This window comes from Carcharodon carcharias, chromosome 3 (genome assembly GCF_017639515.1).
Source record: "Carcharodon carcharias isolate sCarCar2 chromosome 3, sCarCar2.pri, whole genome shotgun sequence".
NCBI lineage: Eukaryota > Metazoa > Chordata > Chondrichthyes > Lamniformes > Lamnidae > Carcharodon > Carcharodon carcharias.
Window position 1 is genome coordinate 50791089 of NC_054469.1, and position 21017 is coordinate 50812105.

Genomic DNA, 21017 nt, shown 5'->3' on the forward strand with positions numbered 1-21017 from the left:
GTACTTTTAAATGAGTTGAGCATTTCAGCCTCAACCACCAACTTAGGCAGTGAATTCCAGATGCTCACCATTCTCTTGGTGAAAAAGTTTTTCCTCATGTTCCCTCTAATCCGTCTACCAATCACCTTAGACCTATGCCCCCTGGTAATTAACCCCTCAGCTAGGGGAAACAAGTCTTTCCTATCTACCCCATGTAGGGCCTTCATAATTTTGTACATCTCAATTAGGTCACCCTTTCGCCTCCTCTGTTCTAAGGAAAACAACCCCAGCCTGTCCAATCTCTCCTTACAGCTGCAATTTTCAAGCCCTGGCAACATTCTTGTAAATCTCCTCTGTACTATCTCCAGATCAATTATGTTCTTCCTGTAACATGGTGACCAGAACTGTACACAAAATTCTAGCTTTGGCTAACCAGCATTTTATACAGTTCCTTCATTACATCCCTTTTGTATTCAATACCTCACACAATAAAGGAAAGCATTCCATATGCTTTCTTCACCACCTTGACCACCTGTCCTGTCATTTTCAAGGACCTGTGGTGTCTCATTTCCTCAACCCCTCTCAATAACTTTCCGTTTATTGAGTGTTCCCTTGCTTTGTTTGCCCTCCCCAAATACATTACCTCACACTTTTCCAGATTGAATTCCATTTGCCACTTCTCCATCCACACAGCCAAACCATTGATATTATTCTGGAGTCCACAGCTATCTTCTTCATTATCAACTACACAGCCAGTTTTTGTGTCATCTGCAAATTTCCCAACAATGCCTCCCACATTTAAATCATTAATATATACAACAAACAGCAAGGGCCCCAACGCTGAGCCCTGTGGCACGATCTTCCCCTAACAAAACCATGTTGACCATGATCAATCTGTGCCTTTCTAAGTGACAGTTTATCCTGGCTTTCAGAATTGTTTCCAATAATTTGCCCACCACTGAAGTCAGACTAACCGGCCAATAACCTTCTGGCCTATCCCTCACATCCTTTTTTAAATAATGGTATAAAATTCGCAGACCTCCAATCATCTGGGACCTCGCCTGTATCTAGTGAAGATTGGAAAATGACCCTCCAGGCATCCTCTATTTCCTCCCTGGCTTCCTTCAACAACCTGGAATACAATCCATCAGCCTTGGTGATTTAGCCACCTTCAAGGATGCCAGTCCCTCCAGCACTTCCTCTCTCGCTATGCTTATTGTATCTAATATTTCACACTCCTCCTTGTTAACTAGAATGTGAGAAGATGAGAAGAAATTGGTGGCCATGGAATGGAGTTTGTGGCTGAGACGGAAGACAATTGGCTGAATTTTACATCCCGCAGGCGGGCACATATCTGACCCGACCGGGCATAAAATCGCGCAAGAAGATGTTGGGTGAGCGCCCGAAAGTCATCGTGCACCCACGCGATATTTCGCTTGGCAGGCGTGCATCAATGTCGGAAGCGCGCCCGCCAACAATTAAGAGAGCAGTTAAGCCCATTAATGGCGCAACTCTCTCCGATTTTTTGTGGCCCATTCAACCTTATGGTTGGCGGATGGGTGAATCAGCCAGGCGGCCTTTACATTTTTCATCAAACCTCATCCAAGGGGGTGTTGAAATCTCCGTTATGAAATAAAACAAAGATAAATATCTGCGGACAGCATTTATTTCAGCTATATTTTCAGGTGCTTGATTGCGATGCATGGACATTTGTTTGCAGCTTTTTAAACCTTTATTGGATAATGTTCAGGCCTGCAACTCCCTGAGGCAGCTGTCTGCCTTCGGGGAGCTTTCTCAGAGCACTCAACCGCGGAAATATCATCGACTGCCCTCTTCCCACCCCCACCCCAACAGCGCTGAGCTTTTTAGAGCACTAATTGGCCAACCAGAGTGCAATTGCGTTTGGGTGCCGATTGCAGTCAAGGGCCTGTTTCCTGACCGCTTCCCAGTCTGCCGATTGTGCATGCCCGCCAAAAGCTTTGGTATTCCCAGTTTTGTTGGAGGAAATTATGGTCCATGCTTCTGTGATTCACCCTGGGTTGTGTTTTTGCGTTAAGGACACCATATAAATGCACAATGTTGTCATTGGACACTGGACAAGCATTCTGACAGCACCGATTTAATGATAGAGTAAAGAAAGGCATTGGAGAGATAGAGCTGGATGTCACTGACATATATGGGGAAGTAGGCTCTATGCAGGTCACCTTGCCAAAGAGCAGCATGCAAATGAAGAAGAGGAATACTTGAATCAGCCTCTGCTGTTAGAGCTGCAGGGTCCCTGCCAGAATCTTCAGCTGATTACAGGCTCCCCTGGACCTTCCCCAGCAGCCCATCAAGGCATAATAATGCCTCATTTTAAAAAAATTTCACATATTGCAACAACAAGTCAATTGAGCTGGGAGCAGCCTTGGTGGCTGGATTGTTTTTAACCGAGATTTTGCTTAGAAGTGGCAAGTGCCTTTCATGTTAATTTAAAAACCTGACCTATAATGAGGTAAGTCACTCCTGCTAATGGGCTTGCAATCTTTGTCATTCCCAATGATTGTAACATTAATAGGTCTGGTGTTGGCACTGGTGCACAGTCCGCCAGGCCACTATTTCATAGATTCTATTCAGTGCTATAAAGTGCCATTTCACGCCACATTAATGCTGAAGGTCTCTTTGAAAATTATTTCTGCCATGGTTTCACATCACCAGGGTGCAATTCTCTTGGATTTGACTAAGAGGCAGCCTTGGGATTTTTGCCAAAGGTTGTCAGCAGCAATGAAAGGCCCATCTGACAAGTCCCAAATGCTAAGACCAGATGTAGAGCCAATGATAATTTAAAACAATTTATCAAAACTTATGTGATTTTTGTTTTGCTGACCCATCAATCTCATTTATTTGTAGATCTTTATTTTAGAATATGCATTACTCCATTCTACAGAGTATGTGGGATACCATAAATGGGCAGCACCTTCATGGAAGGGAAGGGAAGGATTACCAGGATCGCCATGTGTTATTTTTGTCTCAGGTCCAAGGCATCAGCAGAGTATTTAAATCTAAACTAAAAGCAAAGGACACATACATTCTCATGAAGATGTACTTCCTTTGCAATTAATACCATTGAATTTCTGGCATGCAGGCACTGCACTAATACACACCTGCTAAAGGTGACAGAACAATTATTTGTCCTCCCTCACTGTCCACAGAGATATCTTTATCAACGCAAATCAAATGAAATCTCCTTCTCTGCCCAATTATAAGGCCGCTCCAATGCTGAAATCGAGAAGTGATTGGTGCTCGCACTTGGTCATAGGTCAGTTTCTGTGGGATTGACTAACTCACATGATATTAAGTAAACTCTTTGTGCATGTTTCCTGTTCCTGGGGAACGTTGAGTGACTTAAGAGATGAACAATTCGGAGTGGAGCAGCTCTTAAAGGGACTCAGTGTTTATTGCAGAGAAGCTGGTGTACCTGATGGAGGGCTAGAATAAGTCCTCCAAATAACTGGAGTTGAGGCCATTGAAGGAATACTGCTTCAGGGAACCTGCTGCTTCGTGCAAGCCCAGAACTCAATTTCTTCTTGGTACCATTTTATACTCACTCACATTTGCACCTGTGTTGCAAAGGTCCATTCAGGCCTTGTTGCTGGATTCACAGCCATTGGCTGCAGCATTCATACATTGCCCTTTCTTTAAGCAGAGAAATTCCATGATGCCATCATCAAGGGTTAAGGTGGGTGTTGCAGGGAGCATATCAAGCACTCCAAACACCAGAAGCATGAGTCTGCAGATGTCTTCTTTAGCAGAGACACAGGATAAAGGAGTGAGAGGAGAGCAGCGGAGATGCAGGATAAAAGAGCGCGAGGAGAGCGGCAGAGAAACAGGATAAAAGAGCGCGAGGAGAGTGGTGGAGACACAGGATAAAGGAGTGCGAGTAGAGTGGCAGATACATAGGATAAAAGAGCGTGAGGAGAGTGGCGGAGACACAGGATAAAAGAGCGTGAGGAGAGTGGCGGAGACACAGGATAAAAGAGCATGAGGAGAGTGGCGGAGACACAGGATAAAGGAGCACAAGGAGAGTGGCAGAGACACAGGATAAAGGAGCGAGAGGAGAGCAGCGGAGACACAGGATAAAAGAGCGTGAGGAGAGTGGCGGAGACACAGGATAAAAGAGCGTGAGGAGAGTGGCGAAGACACAGGATAAAAGAACGCGAGGAGAGTGGCGGAGACACAGTATAAAACTGAAAAAATGACGTCACAGCAAAGCTATGACCTGATTAGTTAGTAGGAAATCTGCACCAAATTTGAAAAAAACACTGCAAAGCTAATTGATAAATTAATTAACTAAGTAAGTTAATTAAATATGTAAGGCCAGGTGATGTGCTGCAGCTGTATGATGTGGGAGCTGGCAGATCCCATTGCGAGCCGCAGTGACCTTATCAGCACCAAGTGTTGGTTGCTGGAGGAACTCTGGCTCAGAATTGATGAGCTGGAGTCCGAGCTCTGGATGCTGCGGCACATCTGGGAGGGGTAGAGTTACCTGGATGCTTTCTTTTAAGGAGGCAGTCACACCCGGTAGATTAAGTACCTCAAATTCAATCAGTGGTCAGGGTCAGCAGGATGTGACTTGCAAGTGAGATAGGTAGAGGAATCCTGTGTTCAGGAACAGAGGAGACTCAGCTCTTGACCTTGTCCAACAGGTACGAGGTACTTGCTCCCTGTGTGGATGAGGAACAGGGCTGTAGGGAGGATGTGCCAGCTGACCACGGCACCGTGGCACATGAGGCCATTCAAGAGGCGGGGGCAAAAAGACAAGTGGTAGATGTAGGGAATTCTATAATTAGGGGAATTGATAGCATCCTTTGTAAGCAGGATCGAGAGTCCCACATGGTATGTTGCTTGCCCGGTGCCAGGGTGAGGGACATCTCTGACCAGCTTGAAAGGATTTTGGAGAGGGAGGGGGAGGGTCCAGTTGTTGTGGTCCACGTCGGGACAAATAACATAGGTAAGACTAGGAAAGAGGACCTGTTTGGGGATTATCAGGAACTAAATTAAAGAACAGGTCCTCAGGGGTTATAATCTCCAGATTACCACCCGAACCACGTGCAAATTGGCATAGGGACACGAGAATAAGGGAAGTAAACACATGGCTAAAGGAGTGGTGCGGGAAAGAGGCGTTCCATTTCGTGGGGCACTGGCATCAGTATTGGAACAGGAGGGATCTGTACCCTTGGGACGGTCTCCACCTGAACCGATCTGGGACCAATGTTCTAGTAAAAAGGGTAAATAGGGTGGTCAACAGATTAGAAAGTGGGGGGGAAGGGAAGGGTAAATCTCCAAGAAGTATGACTAATGGGAAACAAAGCAGCAGGTTAGCGTGTGGGGGGTGGATTCAACTTCATGGAAAATTATGAAAAAACTGAAAAGGAAGGAGAGCCCAGGAAAGGCTATTAAAGTCTCCAGAACACAAAATAGGACACAGTGTTTGGAAAGGGCTAGGAATCTAACTTCAAGCACATCAGATAAAGGGATGACAATGAGAAAGGGGACGGGAAATACAGGACTGAAGGTGTTGTATCTGAATGCACGCAGTATATGAAATAAGGTAAATGAGCTTGTGGCGCAGATTGAAATTGGCAGGTATGATGTGGTGGGCATCATGGAGACATGGCTGCAAGGGGATCAGGACTGGGAGCTAAATATCCAAGGATATACATCCTATCGAAAAGATAGGGAGGTTGGCAGAGGGGGTGGGGTTGCTTTGTTAGTAAGAAATGAAATTAAATCAATAGCAAGAAACGACGTAGGGTCAGATGATATAGAATCTGTGTGGGTAGAGTTGAGGAACCGCAAAGGTAAAAAAACCATAATGGGAGTTATGTACAGGCCTCCGAACAGTAGTCAGGATGTGGGGCACAAGATACACCAGCAGATAGAAAAGGCGTGTAAGAAAGGCAAAGTTACAGTGATCATGGGGGATTTCAATATGCAGGTAGACTGGGAAAATCAGGTTGGTAGTGGATCCCAAGAAAAGGAATTTGTGGAATGTCTACGAGATGGCTTTTTGGAGCAGCTTGTGATGGAGCCCACTAGGGAACAGGCAATTCTAGATTTAGTGATGCGTGATGAGACAGATTTGATAAGGAGCTTAAGGTGAAGGAACCCTTAGGAGGAAGTGACCATAATATGATAGAATTTACCCTGCAATTTGAGAAGAAAAAACTGGAATCAGATGTAACAGTATTACAGTTGAATAAAGGCAACTACAGAGGTATGAGGGAGGAGCTGGCCAGAATTGTAGCTGGGAGATGAGCCTAGCAGGAAAGACAGAGGGACAGCAATAGCAGGAATTTCTGGGAGTAATTTGGGAGACACAGCAAAAATTCATCCCTAGGAAGAAGAAGTATACTAAAGGGAGGACGAGGCAACCATGGCTGACAAGGGAAGTCAGGGACAGCATAAAAGCTAAAGAGAAAGCATACAATGCGACAAAGAGCAGTGGGAAACCTACAAAGACCAACAGAGGACAACTAAAAAAGAAATAAGGAGGGAGAAGATTAAATATGAGCGTAAGCTAGCCAGTAATATAAAAGAAGATTGCAAGAGTTTTTTAGATATATAAAGGGTAAGAGAGAGGCAAAAGTGGACAAGTACTAGCGTGGAACAAAGAAATGGCAGAGGAACTGAATAGGTACTTTGCGTCAGTCTTCACGGTGGAAGACACGAGTAACATCCCCAAAGTTCAAGAGAGTCGGGGGGCAGAGGTGAGTATGGTGGCCATTACCAAGGAGAAGGTGCTAGGAAAACTGAAAGGTCTGAAGGTGGATAAATCACCTGGACCAGATGGATTACACCCCAGAGTTCTGAAGGACATAGCTGAAGAGATAGTGGAAATGTTAGTGGTGATCTTTTAGGAATCACTGGAGTCAGGGAGGGTCCCAGAGGATTGGAAAATTGCTAATGTAACCCCCCTGTTTAAGAAGGGAGTGAAGCAAAAGACGGGAAATTACAGGCCGATTAGCCTGACCTCGGTCGTTGGTAAGATTTTAGAATCCATTATTAAGGATGAGATTTCAGAATACTTGTAAGTGCATGGTAAAATAGGACAAAGTCAGCATGGTTTCATCAAGGGGAGGTCATGCCTGACAAATCTGTTAGAGTTCTTTGAGGAGGTAATGAGCAGGTTAGACAAAGGAGAGCCAATGGATGTTATCTACTTGGACTTCCAGAAGGCCTTTGGCAAGGTGCCGCACAGGAGGTTGCTCAGTAAGATAAGAGCCCATGGTATCAGAGGCAAGGTAGTAGCATGGATAGAAGATTGGCTGTCTGGCAGGAGGCAGAGAGTGGGGATAAGGGGGTCCTTCTCAGGATGGTGGCCGGTGACTAGTGGAGTTCTGCAGGTGTCAGTGTTTGGACCACAACTTTTCACTTTATACATTAATGATCTAGATGAAGGAACTGAGGGCATCCTGGCTAAGTTTGCAGATGATACAAAGATAGGTGGAGGGACAGGTAGTACTGAGGAGGCAGGGAGGCTGCAGAAGGATTTGGACAGGTTTGGAGAATGGGCAAAGAAGTGGCAGATGGAATACAACGTGGGGAAATGTAAGGTCATGCACTTTGGTAGGAAGAATAGAAGAATAGACTATTTTCTAAATGGGAAGAGAATTCAGAAATCTGGAGTGCAAAGGGACTTGGGAGTCCTAGTCCAGGATTCTCTTAAGGTTAACTTGCAGGTTGAGTCAGTAGTTAGGAAGGCAAATGCAATGTTGGCATTTATTTCGAGAGGACTAGAATATAAAAGCAGGGATATGCTGCTGAGGCTCTGGTCAGACCACATTTAGAATATTGTGAGCAATTCTGGGCCCCGCATCTCAGGAAGGACGTGCTGGCCCTGGAGAGGGTCCAGAGGAGGTTCACGAGAATGATCCCAGGAATGAAAGGCTTAACATATGAGGAACGTTTGAGGGCTCTGGGTCTATACTCGATGGAGTTTAGAAGGATGAGGGGGGCTCTGATTGAAACTTACAGAATACTGAAAGGCCTGGATAGACTAAATGTGGGGAAGATGTTTCCATTAATAGGAGAGACTAGGACCCGAGGGCACAGCCTCAGAGTAAAGGGAAGACCTTTTAGAACAGAGATGAGGAGAAACTTCTTTAGCCAAAGAGTGGGGAATCTATGGAATTCATTGCCACAGAAGGCTGTGGAGGCCAGGTCATTGAGTGTATTTAAGACCAAGATAGATAGATTCTTGATTGGTAAGGGGATCAAAGGTTACGGAGAGAAGGTGGGAGAATGGGTTTGAGAAACTTATCAGCCATGATTGAATGACGGAGCAGACTCGATGGGTTGAATGGCCTAATTTCTGCTCCTATGTTTAATGGTCTTAAAATCATATTAGGAGAGTTAGGATGGAGCACAAGATGGAGCATCACATATCAATATGGAGGTGGAAGCTTGGATAGCATTAGACACAGGAACAGGGCTAGGCCATTCAGCTATTCAAAACCCTAAAAAATGAAATCAAGCACATCTTCCCCTCCCCTCCCGTGTCAGCATTCCGAATAGATCATTCCCTCTACAACACTCTGGTCCACTCCTCAATCACCTCCAACACCTTGTCCTTATCCCACAGCACCTTCCCATGCAAACACAGGAGGAGTAACAACTGTCCTTTTACCTTCTCGTTTCTCACCATCCAAGGCCCCAAAAACCCCTTCTAGGTGAAGCAGCAGTTTATCTGTGCTTTTTTCAATTTAGTATACTGCATTTACTGCTCACACTGTGGTCTCCTCTACACTGGGGAGACCAGGTACAGACTGGGTGACTCGCTCAGTATGCAAGCATGACTCTGAATTTCTGGTTGCCTGCCATTATCATTCTTGACCTTGCTCTCATGCAGATGTTTCCGTCCTTAGCCTGTTGCACTGTTCCAGTGAAGCCTAGCGCAAGCCTGAGGAACAGTACCTCACCTTCCGCTTAGGCACTTTACAGGCCTCTGGACTCAACATTGAGTTCAATAGTTTCAGACCTTATCTCTGTCCCACCATTTTGATTCTTGTTTTTTGCATGTTTTTGCTTTCAGGTACAGCTATTCATTATTCTGGCACTCACAACCACTCTGGACAAATCTTTTGTTTCTTTGCCACATGCATTACCTTTGCCTTTTGTACCATCTAATCTTTTATCAGTTGATCTCTCTCACCCTCCACCTTATCGCAGACCTTCCCTTTTATTCTTTCCTCCTCCCCCTTTGCACTTGCTCAAAACCTATTGTATCTATCTTTCTTCAGTTCTGAAGAAAGGTCTTTGGTCTGAAAAGTTAACTCTGTTTCTCCCCCTACAGATGCTGCCAGACCTGCTGAGTGTTTGCAGCATTTTCTGTTTTTATAAATCATTGATATAATTGTACTGTCTGCATCCAGAAAGTTAGGAACAGATCCATGTAATGGTAGTTTCAGGCGGTTGGATGATGGCAGGAAAATGATGAAGGGGAAACCTAGGCAACTGTGTCATAAGAACATAAGAACATAATAAGAACAGGAATAGACCATTCTGCCCCTCGAGCGTGCTTCGTCATTCAATAAGACCATGGCTGATCTTCTTGTGTTTTGATTTCCACATTCCTATCTGCCCCTGATAATCTCAGATTCCCTTGCCTAACAAGAATCTATCTACCTCTGCCTTAAAAATATTCAATGACCCTGCCTCCACCACCTTCTGAGGCAGAGTTCCAAAGTCACACAACCCTCTGAGAGAAAAAAATTCTCCTCATCTCTGTCCTAAAAGGGCGATCCCTAATTTTAAAACAGTGCCCCCTACTTCTGGACTCACCCACAAGAGGAAACATCCTTTCGATGTCCTCCTTGTCAAGGCCATTCAGGATCTTGTATACTTCAATCAAGTCACCCCTCACTCTTCTAAGCTCCAGTGGAAACAAGCCCAGTCTGTCCAACCTTACCTCATAAGACGACCCACTCATTCCAGGTATCAACCTAGTAAACGTCCTCTGAACTGCCTCCAATGCATTTACATCCTTCCTTAAATAAGGAAACCAAAATTGCACACAGTATTCGAGGTGCTGCCTCATCAATGCCCTGTATAACTGAAGCATAACATCCTTACTTTTGTGTTCAATCCCTCTTGTAATAAAGGATAGCATTCCATTAGCCTTCCCAATTACTTGCAGAACTTGGCATAGGGAGCATGAGGGGGTATAGGGGTGGGTGGGGGGGGGGTGGTGGGGGGGGGTGGGCATGAGGTGGAATGGATGGAGCATGACAAATGTTTGGAGGGTGAAGGCGATGTGAGGGGTGTGGGCTGGAGGGTCATTGTGTTTTTTTTTTCACTGGAATAAAGTCCCATGACACTGAGGCAAGCCTGTTAAACAGCCCCTGTGGCTGCCTCCACACATCTTCCCGGGTCAGCTGGCCTGACTCCAGCTCGCACTCAGACCCCAGGCACCTCATCCTGAGGCAGGTTGGCTGAGCCAGGAATTTTCCCAACTCCCCTGTCCGCCATGAGGATGAAAATCCAGACCATTATTCTTAAATATAATGAAAAATCATCATTCAGTCATTCAGTAGTGTTTTACTTTAGATTCATTTTTGTTTTATAATATATATAGGGTGGTAGTGGAGGGCGGAGAGAGAAGGTTGGAATTCCATAGAATTTCACAATATATTATTGGGTTCCTTAACCAGAAGAATGTTGAAAACCACAGCTGTATTGTGTTTAACAGTAATAAAACTGTAAAACCAAAAGAAAGGCAAGCCTCTATCAGGGCTGAGGAAAATAAGGGGTGGTGGGGGAGGAAAATAAAAGTCAGGAGTCAGGAATGTTGACTCCTGTCATGCAGGCAGGTTAATGGGGTCAACAGCTGGCTACTGTGCTTTTTGAAAGGTGTGCAAAGAAGTGTAAAACTGCTGGATGATCTAGAAATATATATTTGCTGTAAGTGTTCCATCTATTTTGCAAACTAAAGCAACTTTCATGTTGATATTTTAATCTGATGCCTATGCACTGGCCCCTACAGCTTAAACTGTTAAATCTGTTTCCCATAGCCCAGAGCCTGATGCACAGTTTTACCTGAATCATTACTAAAGGACCGACAAGAAAATGGCTGAAGAAATGTTTGCGATGACTGTGCGTTCCTGTAATCGTGACTAGATGAATTAGAAGGATTCATTCGGAAGTTAGTTGAGGGGCCAGGGAGGATTTAATCTATGCACTAAGTGTAATCACATTCTACATGCGCTTAAAAGGAACAAGCTTATGATTTTGTTGTGTATAAAGTAAACAGGGATTTTTTTCTTCGCTATCCCCTGGCCTCCCAGTGTTCAGACAGCATCAGAGTAGCTCAGCTCACTTCCCTTAGAACCTGAAAGAATGAGTGCAGTGTGGCAAATGTCCTGTATATATAGTCACTCCTGTGCCATTAATACCAAATCTATGTGATCAGCCCCCGGCCCCACCCCCACTCTATTGGGAAGCTATGGCTCACCTGACTGGTCTTGTGGCGGCACACTGTAATCCATGGAGTGCGGTTAGGCAGAATTTCAATATTGGTACAATAATTCGATTTGTCCTTTCTACATTCTTGTGTTGTATAATCCTTATCCAAACCTGTAAAAAAAAGAATTCACATGTGGTTTGTTGTGTAACTATATATTTGTGAAGTAATTTTCTACTTCAGATTTTCTTCTTTTCTCCCCCGAAGAAACAAACTTAGACAAGGTTGGTGGATATAGACTCTGGTGTGATCCCTATCTTCCAGCAACTTGCCAAGCAGCTATTCTTGGCATTTTAACATGGATGGTGAACACCAGTTACCGTGCAACAAGGGTCTTTGGTGGAATGGGGCAGAGGAGGCTGGGGAGGGAAGGGGGAATGAGGTGTTAAGGTTTTGGGTATTTTCCACCCTTCTTATTGGAGATTCTTTGGTATCAGTATTGTCGATTATTTTCAAATGAGCTGTCAGGTTCTCACAGAATTTGGAAACATCGTCACTGGCTCTGATATCTAGGTATGTGGAAAAACATGCACTGACTGATCCTCATGCCATAGAGGAAAATGGTCATGGTTGTTGAAGGTCAAACATCATAGCCCGAAGATAACATTTAAAAGTTCAATCACTTCAGGTTTAGTCTAGATTCTCATGTGCCTAGTGATATAACAAAATACTGTGGCCGCTGGAAATCTGAAATAAAAACAGAAAATGCAGGCAGCGTCTATGTATAGAGAGTTAGAGTTAATGGGCTGAAGTTTAATAGGCTTTTGGGAATGGGTTCGGTGGTGGGAAGGCTGGCAAAGAGTTACAGGTAGGGGTCTTCCTGCTGCATGCCATTTTGTTAGCGATGAGAAAGGTGGCAGATGATCCACCCACCTAGATTTCAATTGAGCCAGTTAAGTGAATGATCAATTAAGGGCCTCTTCCCTCCGCCACTGGCATTTTACCAGTGACCAGGGTGGGGCGGGGGTGTAGGGGTGCAGAGGTGGGGGTGTTGCGGGCAGTCGGGTGGTAGACCACCAGATAAATCCTGGCGGACTCCCAGTGTGCTACGATGTTGGGGGTGCCTCCTTTTTTGGCACTCTTTGGCCCAGGGAGGGGTCACCCATGGTGGCAATGGCCATCATTGTAGCAATGGTACTGTCTGGCCTCAGCAAACCCTTTGCCTCACCAGGCCTCATGTCCCCAGATCCCATTTGTCTGTCTTCAAGGCAAATGACCAATGATGTGCCCTCATCCTGCAGGTGCAGTCCCATTAGTGGCCACAGCAAGCGGTGGTGCTGCTGAGGCTGCTCACCCTCTGAATGGGCCACCTGGCCTTCCTCTTTCATAGGGACAACAGCCCCGACAGCAGCATCTTAATTGTTGGCTGCAGGCAAAATGTGATCCTGGTCCTGCTGCTGGCTGAAGGTGGTGAGGCGGGAGGCAGTGGTGCAATGGTATTGTCTGGTACTCCAGAGACCCAGGTAATTCTCTGGGGAACCAGGTTCAAATCCCACCATGGCAGATGGTGGAATTTGAATTCAATGAAAATCTGGAATTAAAAGTCTAATGATGCCCATTAATCGATTGTCGTAAAAACACATCAAGTTTATTAATGTCTTTCAGGGAAGGAAATTTACCATGCTCACCAGTGCTCTTGACTCTTAAATGAGCTCTGAAATGGCCTATCAAGCCACTCAGTTGTATCAAACCTCTAAAAGGTCAATAAAGAGGAGTGAAACCGAACGGACCACTCGACATCGAACTAGGTACCGGAAACGAGAACGGCAAACTTAACCCTGTCGATCACCGTTCTTTCACTGTTGCTGGGTCAAAATCCTGGAACTCCCTTCCTAACAGCACTGTGGGTGTACCTACACCACATGGACTGCAGCATTTTAAGAAGGACAGCTCACCACCACCTTCTCAAGGGCAATTAGGGATGGGCAATAAATGCTGGCCTAGCCAGTGACGCCCACACCCCGTAAATCAATAAAAAACAACACCTTTGGCTCTGGGGGTGGGATTTCTGCTGCCTACATAAAATTCAGCCTAATGTTTCAGGTCAGAACATTCTGATAAAAGGTCATGGACTTAAAATGTTGGACAGGATTTTCCTGGAAAATTGCCCAGCAGTGGGAAAGGATGTGGATCGCTGCCTACCAAATGGAGGTAAGTGGGCAATTTAAATAATTACAGCCCTTGTAAAGGGCGTTTACCAGGTCCACTGGTATTTTCCTGGCATCAGAACGATCCCCGCTGCATTGGGAGACTGCCGAAAAAGAACTAGAAGATACCAAAAAAATCCCCAAAATATTTGAAAATTAAAGAGGTAAAAGGGAGGGAGGAACTTAAAACAAACACATTCACTAGGGAAAAGGTACGGGAAAACTATTAGAACTAAAGGTTGTCAAGTCCCCTGGACCTGATGACCTTTGTCCTAGGTTCCTAACAGAAGTGGCTACAGAGATAGCGGATGCATTGGTTGTGATCTTTCAAAATTCCCTAGATTCTGTAAAAGTCCCAGCGGATTGCAAAATCACTAATACAACACCTCTATTCATGAAAGGAGGGAGTCAGAATGCAGGAAACTATCGGCCTGTTGGCCTAAGATCTGTCATACGGAAAATGTTAGAATCCATTATTAAGGACATAGAAGGACAGTTGGAAGATCATATGGCAATTAAGCGGAGTCAACAAGGTTTAATGTTTAATGAAAGGAAAGTCATGTTTAACAAATTTATTAGAGTTCCTTGAGGACATAACAAGCAAAGTGAATAAAAGAAAACCTGTAGCTGGGGTGTACTTGGATTTCTAAAAGGCAATCGATAAGGTACCACAACAAAGGTTACTACAAGTAAGAACTCATGGTTCAGGGGGTAACGTATTGACTAGATAGAGGTTTGTTAGTTAACAGGATGCAGAGAGTAAGGATAAATGGGTCATTTTCAGGTTGGCAAGCACTAGCGAAGTGCCTAAGGGATCAGTGCTGGGGCCCCAGTTATTTACAATCTATATTAATAACTTGAATAAAGGGACTGAATGTTTTCTTGTGTCCGGGCGGTCATCAGAGCCAGATTCTCCCTGTCCCAAAGAGAATACCACAGGCAGGGAATGCCACCCCTGTGGCCCCCAGTGGGCCAATGGATGCTTGGTTCCTTTACTTTTTAATTTTATACTTACCTCTCCATTTTAAGGCACCCTTGTGACCCTTGGCCTGCCTCAGCAGCACCCACTTTTCTGCAAGGGCCTGTGAATATTCAGAACTGCCGGCCTTCTACTTGGGCTGACAGCATATACATCTCACCAGACATTCTTAATTTTTATTTATTCTTTCACAGGACATGGAAGTCACTGACTAGGTCAGCATTTTGATTGCCCATCCCTAATTGCCCTTGAGAAGGTGGTGGTGAGCTGCCTTCTTGAACCGCTGCAGTCCATGCGGTGTAGGTAAACCCACAGTGCCGTTATGTAGGGTGTTTCAGGATTTTGACCCAGTGACAACTAATTAATTGCAGTCATAAAGTCATAGAGGTCTACAGCACAGAAACAGGCCCTTCGGCCCAGTGAGTCTGCACCGGTCAAATAAGTACTAATGAATCAATTAATTAGTTCACTTAGAAAGATGCCTCCGGGGGTACTCCTGTGCTGGTCTCAATGCTGGCAGGAAGGGGCTCAGGACCTTCATTTGGTTCTGATCTCATTACCTCTTTCTCTCTCCACTGATGCTGCAAGACCTGCTGAAGTATTTCCAGCTTTCCTGGGGTAATACATGATACCCCATTTTGTTCACTGTTATCTGACCAGAGCAAAATATTTGACTCCAATGTAATTCGTCATTTGTCTCCAAGATTCTTTTGACCTTCTTAAAAACGGTTTTAAATCAACACTGCATTAATTTGTTTTTGGCCTTAAGAATGTCTTACAATAATATGATAAAAATTGGAAGGACATTGCCAGAGTGTATCAGCACCCCTGAGCATGACTGTGCCCTGTGCACAGCCACTGTACCCCAATGTTTAAATTGAGCATCAAGTGAATGATTAAAGACAATCTATAGTTTATGAGAAAGCAATACATGCTGAGATTCAGTGCATCTGTTCTCCCCTAGCCTGATATTTTTTAACCTCATTTGTCTAGCTTGTTTGCTCTGCTGAAATCACCAATTTGATTAGTGCGTGACTCTGAGGTGTGAATCCATGTGTTGCCCCAGCCCAGCATACCTGTAGAAATGCTCTGATGCCAAGTCCTATCCTATTAGCAGCACTTGAACTGTCGCTGGCTCTGTAGCTGCTGTTCGCTTGGTGTGTGTGAAGTACAGAAGAATTCAATTTGTACACTCTATTCTAAATTTATCCTTCTCTTGCAAATATCATGTTGCAGCCAGCCCCTCCCCACTTTTGCCTAATTATAGATGATATAGATGATCTAACATTCAGTGTAGACTGTGAAATGTAATGCTATTTAGGAGGATGCATGGAACAGCTGAGCCCCGAGACTCTTATTATTTCACTTGCATTCAAATTCCAGTCAAGGAGCAGCTGCTGTAAAGAAACTGATGCAGAGACAGTTAATCGAGTCAGCCCCTGTGTAAGTCAGGCATGTGACTGACATTCGCTTAGAAACAGAAGGAATTAGCAGAAGAAAATATTATAAAACAGAGCCAGCACTACAAGTGTTTGGAAATGAGGTTGGCAGCTGGGTTACTGGATAAAATGACTTGCGCCCTACCAGACATTGGGAAAACACTGAGTGTTTTACTATGTTTACAAAACACGATGGATGAAGAAAGAATGAAGTGAACTTTTTGATTTCCCAATTATATCAGCAAGAGCTGCCCCAGTACTGCTCGGTAATAACGTCATTCCAAGCAAATGGAGAGAGTCATGGGGCTGCAGTGTATATGAGTTGGCTAAAAATACTTTAACTGCACTTCTTGAGCCTTGCTGGCAATAAAACAACTGGAGGGTTTTTTTTTCCCTCTTGCTGTTTCTTGCCCTCAGCTTGCCTTAAGTGTCGACTGTTTGCTCGAGACGCCAGTCACTTCTGATACATTCAAGAAGTGACTGTCTGGAAGCAGTAACAAGTGAGTATCAACCGGTTCTTCAACAATGGGGGAATGAGAGCACTGGCACATTCTTTCCCCTTCGTAACTCAAGGAGCCAGGGCCAACTGTGGAACCTTTACTCACACTGCAGCTGCCACCAGCAGACTCAGCACAGGCAAGCGCTTGAATGTGTGGCCTCCCCTCATCCAAATGACTCAGCTATTTACCAGATAAACCTATTTAGCCATCAGAGTAGCAACAAAGCCTCTAACATCAAGTTCTAACGTCCACAATAACATGAGCCTCAAATATTTAAAGAAGTTCCCCTGCATAGAGCTACTGAGCCAGGATAAACATGTCACAGTATTTCGTGATTGTACTGACTGTCATATAACTCCAGAGACGTGACTTTCTATCCTATTTTATACCATCCAGCTAGGCTGCATTCCAACCCAGATACCAGAGGTGAAAGCACTGCTTTCTAACTCACTGACTCCCATTTTTACTCTGGCCTGAACACAGCCTAAAATTGTACGTGGCATGCAGGACAGGTCTTTATACAACTTCTGGCTGTACTGTCTAGATCTTCACTTTCTCCCCCTTCCCTGAAAATCGTTCCACTATTTTACATCTCTCCTCACCTTGAAAATCTGATTGAACCATAGATGTTTACAGCACAAAACTGGAGTGCTAGTGAGGAGTCTATTCAGCTCATTGCATTTGGACAGACTGTTTGCTAGAACAATCCAAAATTAATCCCACTGTTTCATTCTATCCTGATAGTTTTATGTTTTTCTCTGCTTCAAATATTTATAGCATTGTCTTAAAAGAAACATTGATGTTTTTCTTAACCGCTCCCTGTGGCAAAGTTAGCCATGCTCTAACAACCCTCTGTGTAAAACAAATTCTCCTAACCTCTTTCCTCACTCTCTGAGCAATAATTTTATATTGATAATCTCCTAGTCAGGGAAAATAAGATTTCCCTATTCACCCTATCAAAACACTTCATGATTTAAAAACCGCTATTAAATTGCTTAACTTGCTCTCAGTCCTGCCATGGTATTTTCACTATCTCTTCTTATCACGCTAAGAGTAATCTTGATGAATCTATATAATGTGCTTTCTGTGGTTTTCATACCCTGTCTATAATGGAGTATCCAAAACTGTGGCTTAATCAATTAACTCTTTGCTCTTGCCTCTATTTACAAAACCCCAAGTTCTACTGGCCTTGATAAAACACATATCTTTGACCAACCTTTCATTAACTTTCTTAACTTTTCCATTAATACTTGGTGCCATTCTTCTCCTCCATGAACCACAGTGGGGTTTTTCTATAATAATGTTACCAGTATGTAGATGAAGATTGTTGCCATTGAATTGTTGGAAGATGCTATAGCCTGAACTGCACAGAATCATTATTCTAGTTTTTGCTGTGAGAATTGTTTCTTGTGTGGTATTGTTGAATCACACATGTCTGTGTATATATATTACCAGTGCTAGCTGGTGTAGCAGTGATGTAACTTGGCATAATCACCATAAGATCACATTTTCCACTTAGTTCAGCTGTAATACATCAGCACAGATTGACTAAAACATTAATTAGACCAATTATTAGGAGGCTCACTGGGCTGAAAAATACAGACTAGGATTTTTTTCCCCCCATTTTAAATGCATGAAGTCCCATCTGCAGAATTCCATTCTGCTTCTTGGAGAAAAAAGGAGATTTTTTACAATTCATTCACAGGGTTTGAGCTTCGCAGGCTGGGCCAGCATTTATTGCCCATCCCTAATTGCCCTTGAGAAGATGGTGGTGAGCTGCCTTCTTGAACTGCTGCAGTCCATGTGGTGTGGATACACCCACAGCACTGTTAGGAAGGGAGTTCTAGGATTTTGATCCAGCGACAGTGAAGGAACAGTGATATATTTCCAAATGAGGATGGTGAGTGACTTGGAGAGGAACTTCTAGATGGTGGTTTTCCCATCTATCTTCTTCCCTTGATCTTCTAGATTGTAGTGGTCGTGGGTTTGGAAGATTCTGGTGAAGGAACCTTGGTGAATTGTTGCAGTGCATCTTGTAGATGGTACACACTGCTGCTACCATGCATCAGTGGTGGAAGGAGCAAATGTTCGTGGATGTTGTGCCAATCAAGTGGGCTGCTTTGTCCTGGATGGTGTCAAGCTTCTTGAGTGTTGTGGGAGTTGCACTCATCCAGGCAAGTGGGGAGTATTCCATCACACTCCTGACTTGTGTCTTGTAGATGGTAGACAGGCTCTGGGGAGTCAGGAGGCAAGTTACTCGTCACACTATTCCTAGCCACTGACCTGCTCTTGTAGCCACAGTGTTTATATGGCTAGTCCAGTTCAGTTTCTGGTTAATGGTAACCCCTAGGATGTTGATATTGAGGGATTCAGTGATGGTAATGCCATTGAACATCAAGGGGTGATGTTTGGATTCTCCCTTGTTGGAGATGGTCATTGCCTGATACTTGTATGGTGCGAAATGTTGCTTGCTGCTTGTCAGCCCAAGCCTGCATACTGTCCAAGTCTTGCTGCATTTGGACATGGACTGCTTCAGTATCTGAGGAGTCGCAAATGGTCTGAACATTCGGCAATCAGCAGTGAATATCCCACATCTGACCTTATGTTGGAAGGAATGTCATTGATGAAGCAACAAAAGATGGTTGGGCTGAGGACACTACCCTGAGGAACTCCTGCAGTGATGTCCTGGAGCTGAGATGACTGACCTCCAATAACCACAACCATCCTCCTTTGTGCTGGGTATGACTCCAAACAGCAGAGAGCTTTCTCCCTGATTCCCATTGACGCCAATTTTGCTAGGGCTCCTTGATGCCACACTTAGTCAAATGCTGCCTTGATATCAAGGGCAGTTAGTCTCCCCTCACCTTGGGAGTTCAGCTCTTTTGCCCATGTTTGAACCAAGGCTGTAATGAGGTCAGAAGCTGAGTTGCCCCAGCGGAACCCAAACTGGGCGTCAGTGTGCAGGTTATTGCTAAGCAAGTGCCGCTTGATGACCCCTTCCATTACTTTACTGATGATAGAGAGTAGACTGATGGGGCGGTAATTGGCTGGTTGGATTTGTCCTGCTTTTTGTGTACAGAACATCCTGGGCAATTTTTCACATAGCCGGGTAGATGCCAGTGTTGTACTGTACTGGAACAGCTTGGCTAGGGGCACGGCAAGTTCTGGAGCACCAGTACTATTGCTGGAATATTGTCAGGGTCCATAGCCTTTGCAGTATCCACGCCTTCAGCCATTTCTTGATATCACATGGAGTGAATCAAATTGGCTGAACACTGGCATCTGCGATGCTGAATCGAATTGGCTGAAGACTGGCATCTGTGAAGCTGGGGACCTCCAGAGGAGGCTGAGATGGATCAGCCACTCGGCACTTCTGGCTGAAGATTGTAGCAAATGCTTCAGCTTAAATTTTTGCACTGATGTGCTGGGCTACTCCATCATTGAGGATGTGGATATTTGTGGAGCCTCCTCCTCCAGTGAGTTGTTTAATTGTCCACCACCATTCACGAATGTGGCAGGGCTGCAGAGCTTAAATCTGATCCATTGGTTGTGGAATCGCTTAGCTCTATCACTTGCTGCTTATGCTGTTTGGCACACAGGTAGTTCTGTGTTACAGCTTCACCAGGTTGGCACCACATTTTTAGGTAGGCCTGGTGCTGCTCTTGGCATGCCCTCCTGCACTCTTCATTGAACCAGGGTTGATCCCCTGGCTTGAGGGTAATGGTAACATGGGGGATATGCCAGGCCATGGGGTTACAGATTGTGTTCGAGTACAATTCTGCTGCTGATGGCCCACAGCACCTCATGGATGCCCAGTCTTGAGCTGCTAGATCTGTTCGACATCTATCTCATTTATCATGGCAGTAGTGCCACACAACATGATGGAGGGTATCCTCAATGTGAAGGTGGGACTTTGTCTCCACAATGACTGTGTGGTGGTCTCTCCTATCGATACTGTCATGGACAGATGTATCTGCAGCAGTTAGGTTGGTGAGGATGAGGTCAAATATGTTTTTCCCTCTTGTTGGTTCCCTCACCACTTGCTACAGACCCAGTCTAGCAGCTATGTCCTTTAGGACAGCTCGGTCAGTAGTGGTGCTACTGGGCCACTCGTGGTGATGGACATTTAAGCCCCCCGCACAGAGTACATGCTGCCCCCTTACCACCCTCAGTGCATCCTCCAAATGGTGTTCGACATGGAGGAGCACTGATTCATCAGCTGAGAGAGGGCGGTACATGGTAATCAGTAGAACGTTTCTTTGCCCATGTTTGAGCTGATGCCATGATAATTCATAGGGTCCAGAGTCAATGTTGAGGACTCCCAGGGCAACTCCCTCATGACTGTATACCACTGTGCCGCCACCTCTGCTGTCAGGACAGGACATGGCCAGGGATGGTGATGGTGGTGTCTGGGGGATGATCTGTAAAGTATGGTTCTGTGAGGATGACTACGTCAGGCTGTTTCTTGACTAG

The 21017-nt window shown here is 44.8% G+C and overlaps 1 protein-coding gene across 2 annotated transcripts in view; it reads right to left on the minus strand.

Moving 5' to 3' along the window:
* Positions 1 to 21017, minus strand: part of jcada (junctional cadherin 5 associated a) — a 329178-nt gene that overhangs the window by 137902 nt on the left and 170259 nt on the right. For both annotated transcript variants that reach the window (XM_041183712.1, XM_041183711.1), the window contains exon 2: positions 11471 to 11592. The gene's annotated coding sequence lies outside the window, so the exon portion shown is untranslated. The remainder of the gene's footprint in view (positions 1 to 11470; positions 11593 to 21017) is intronic.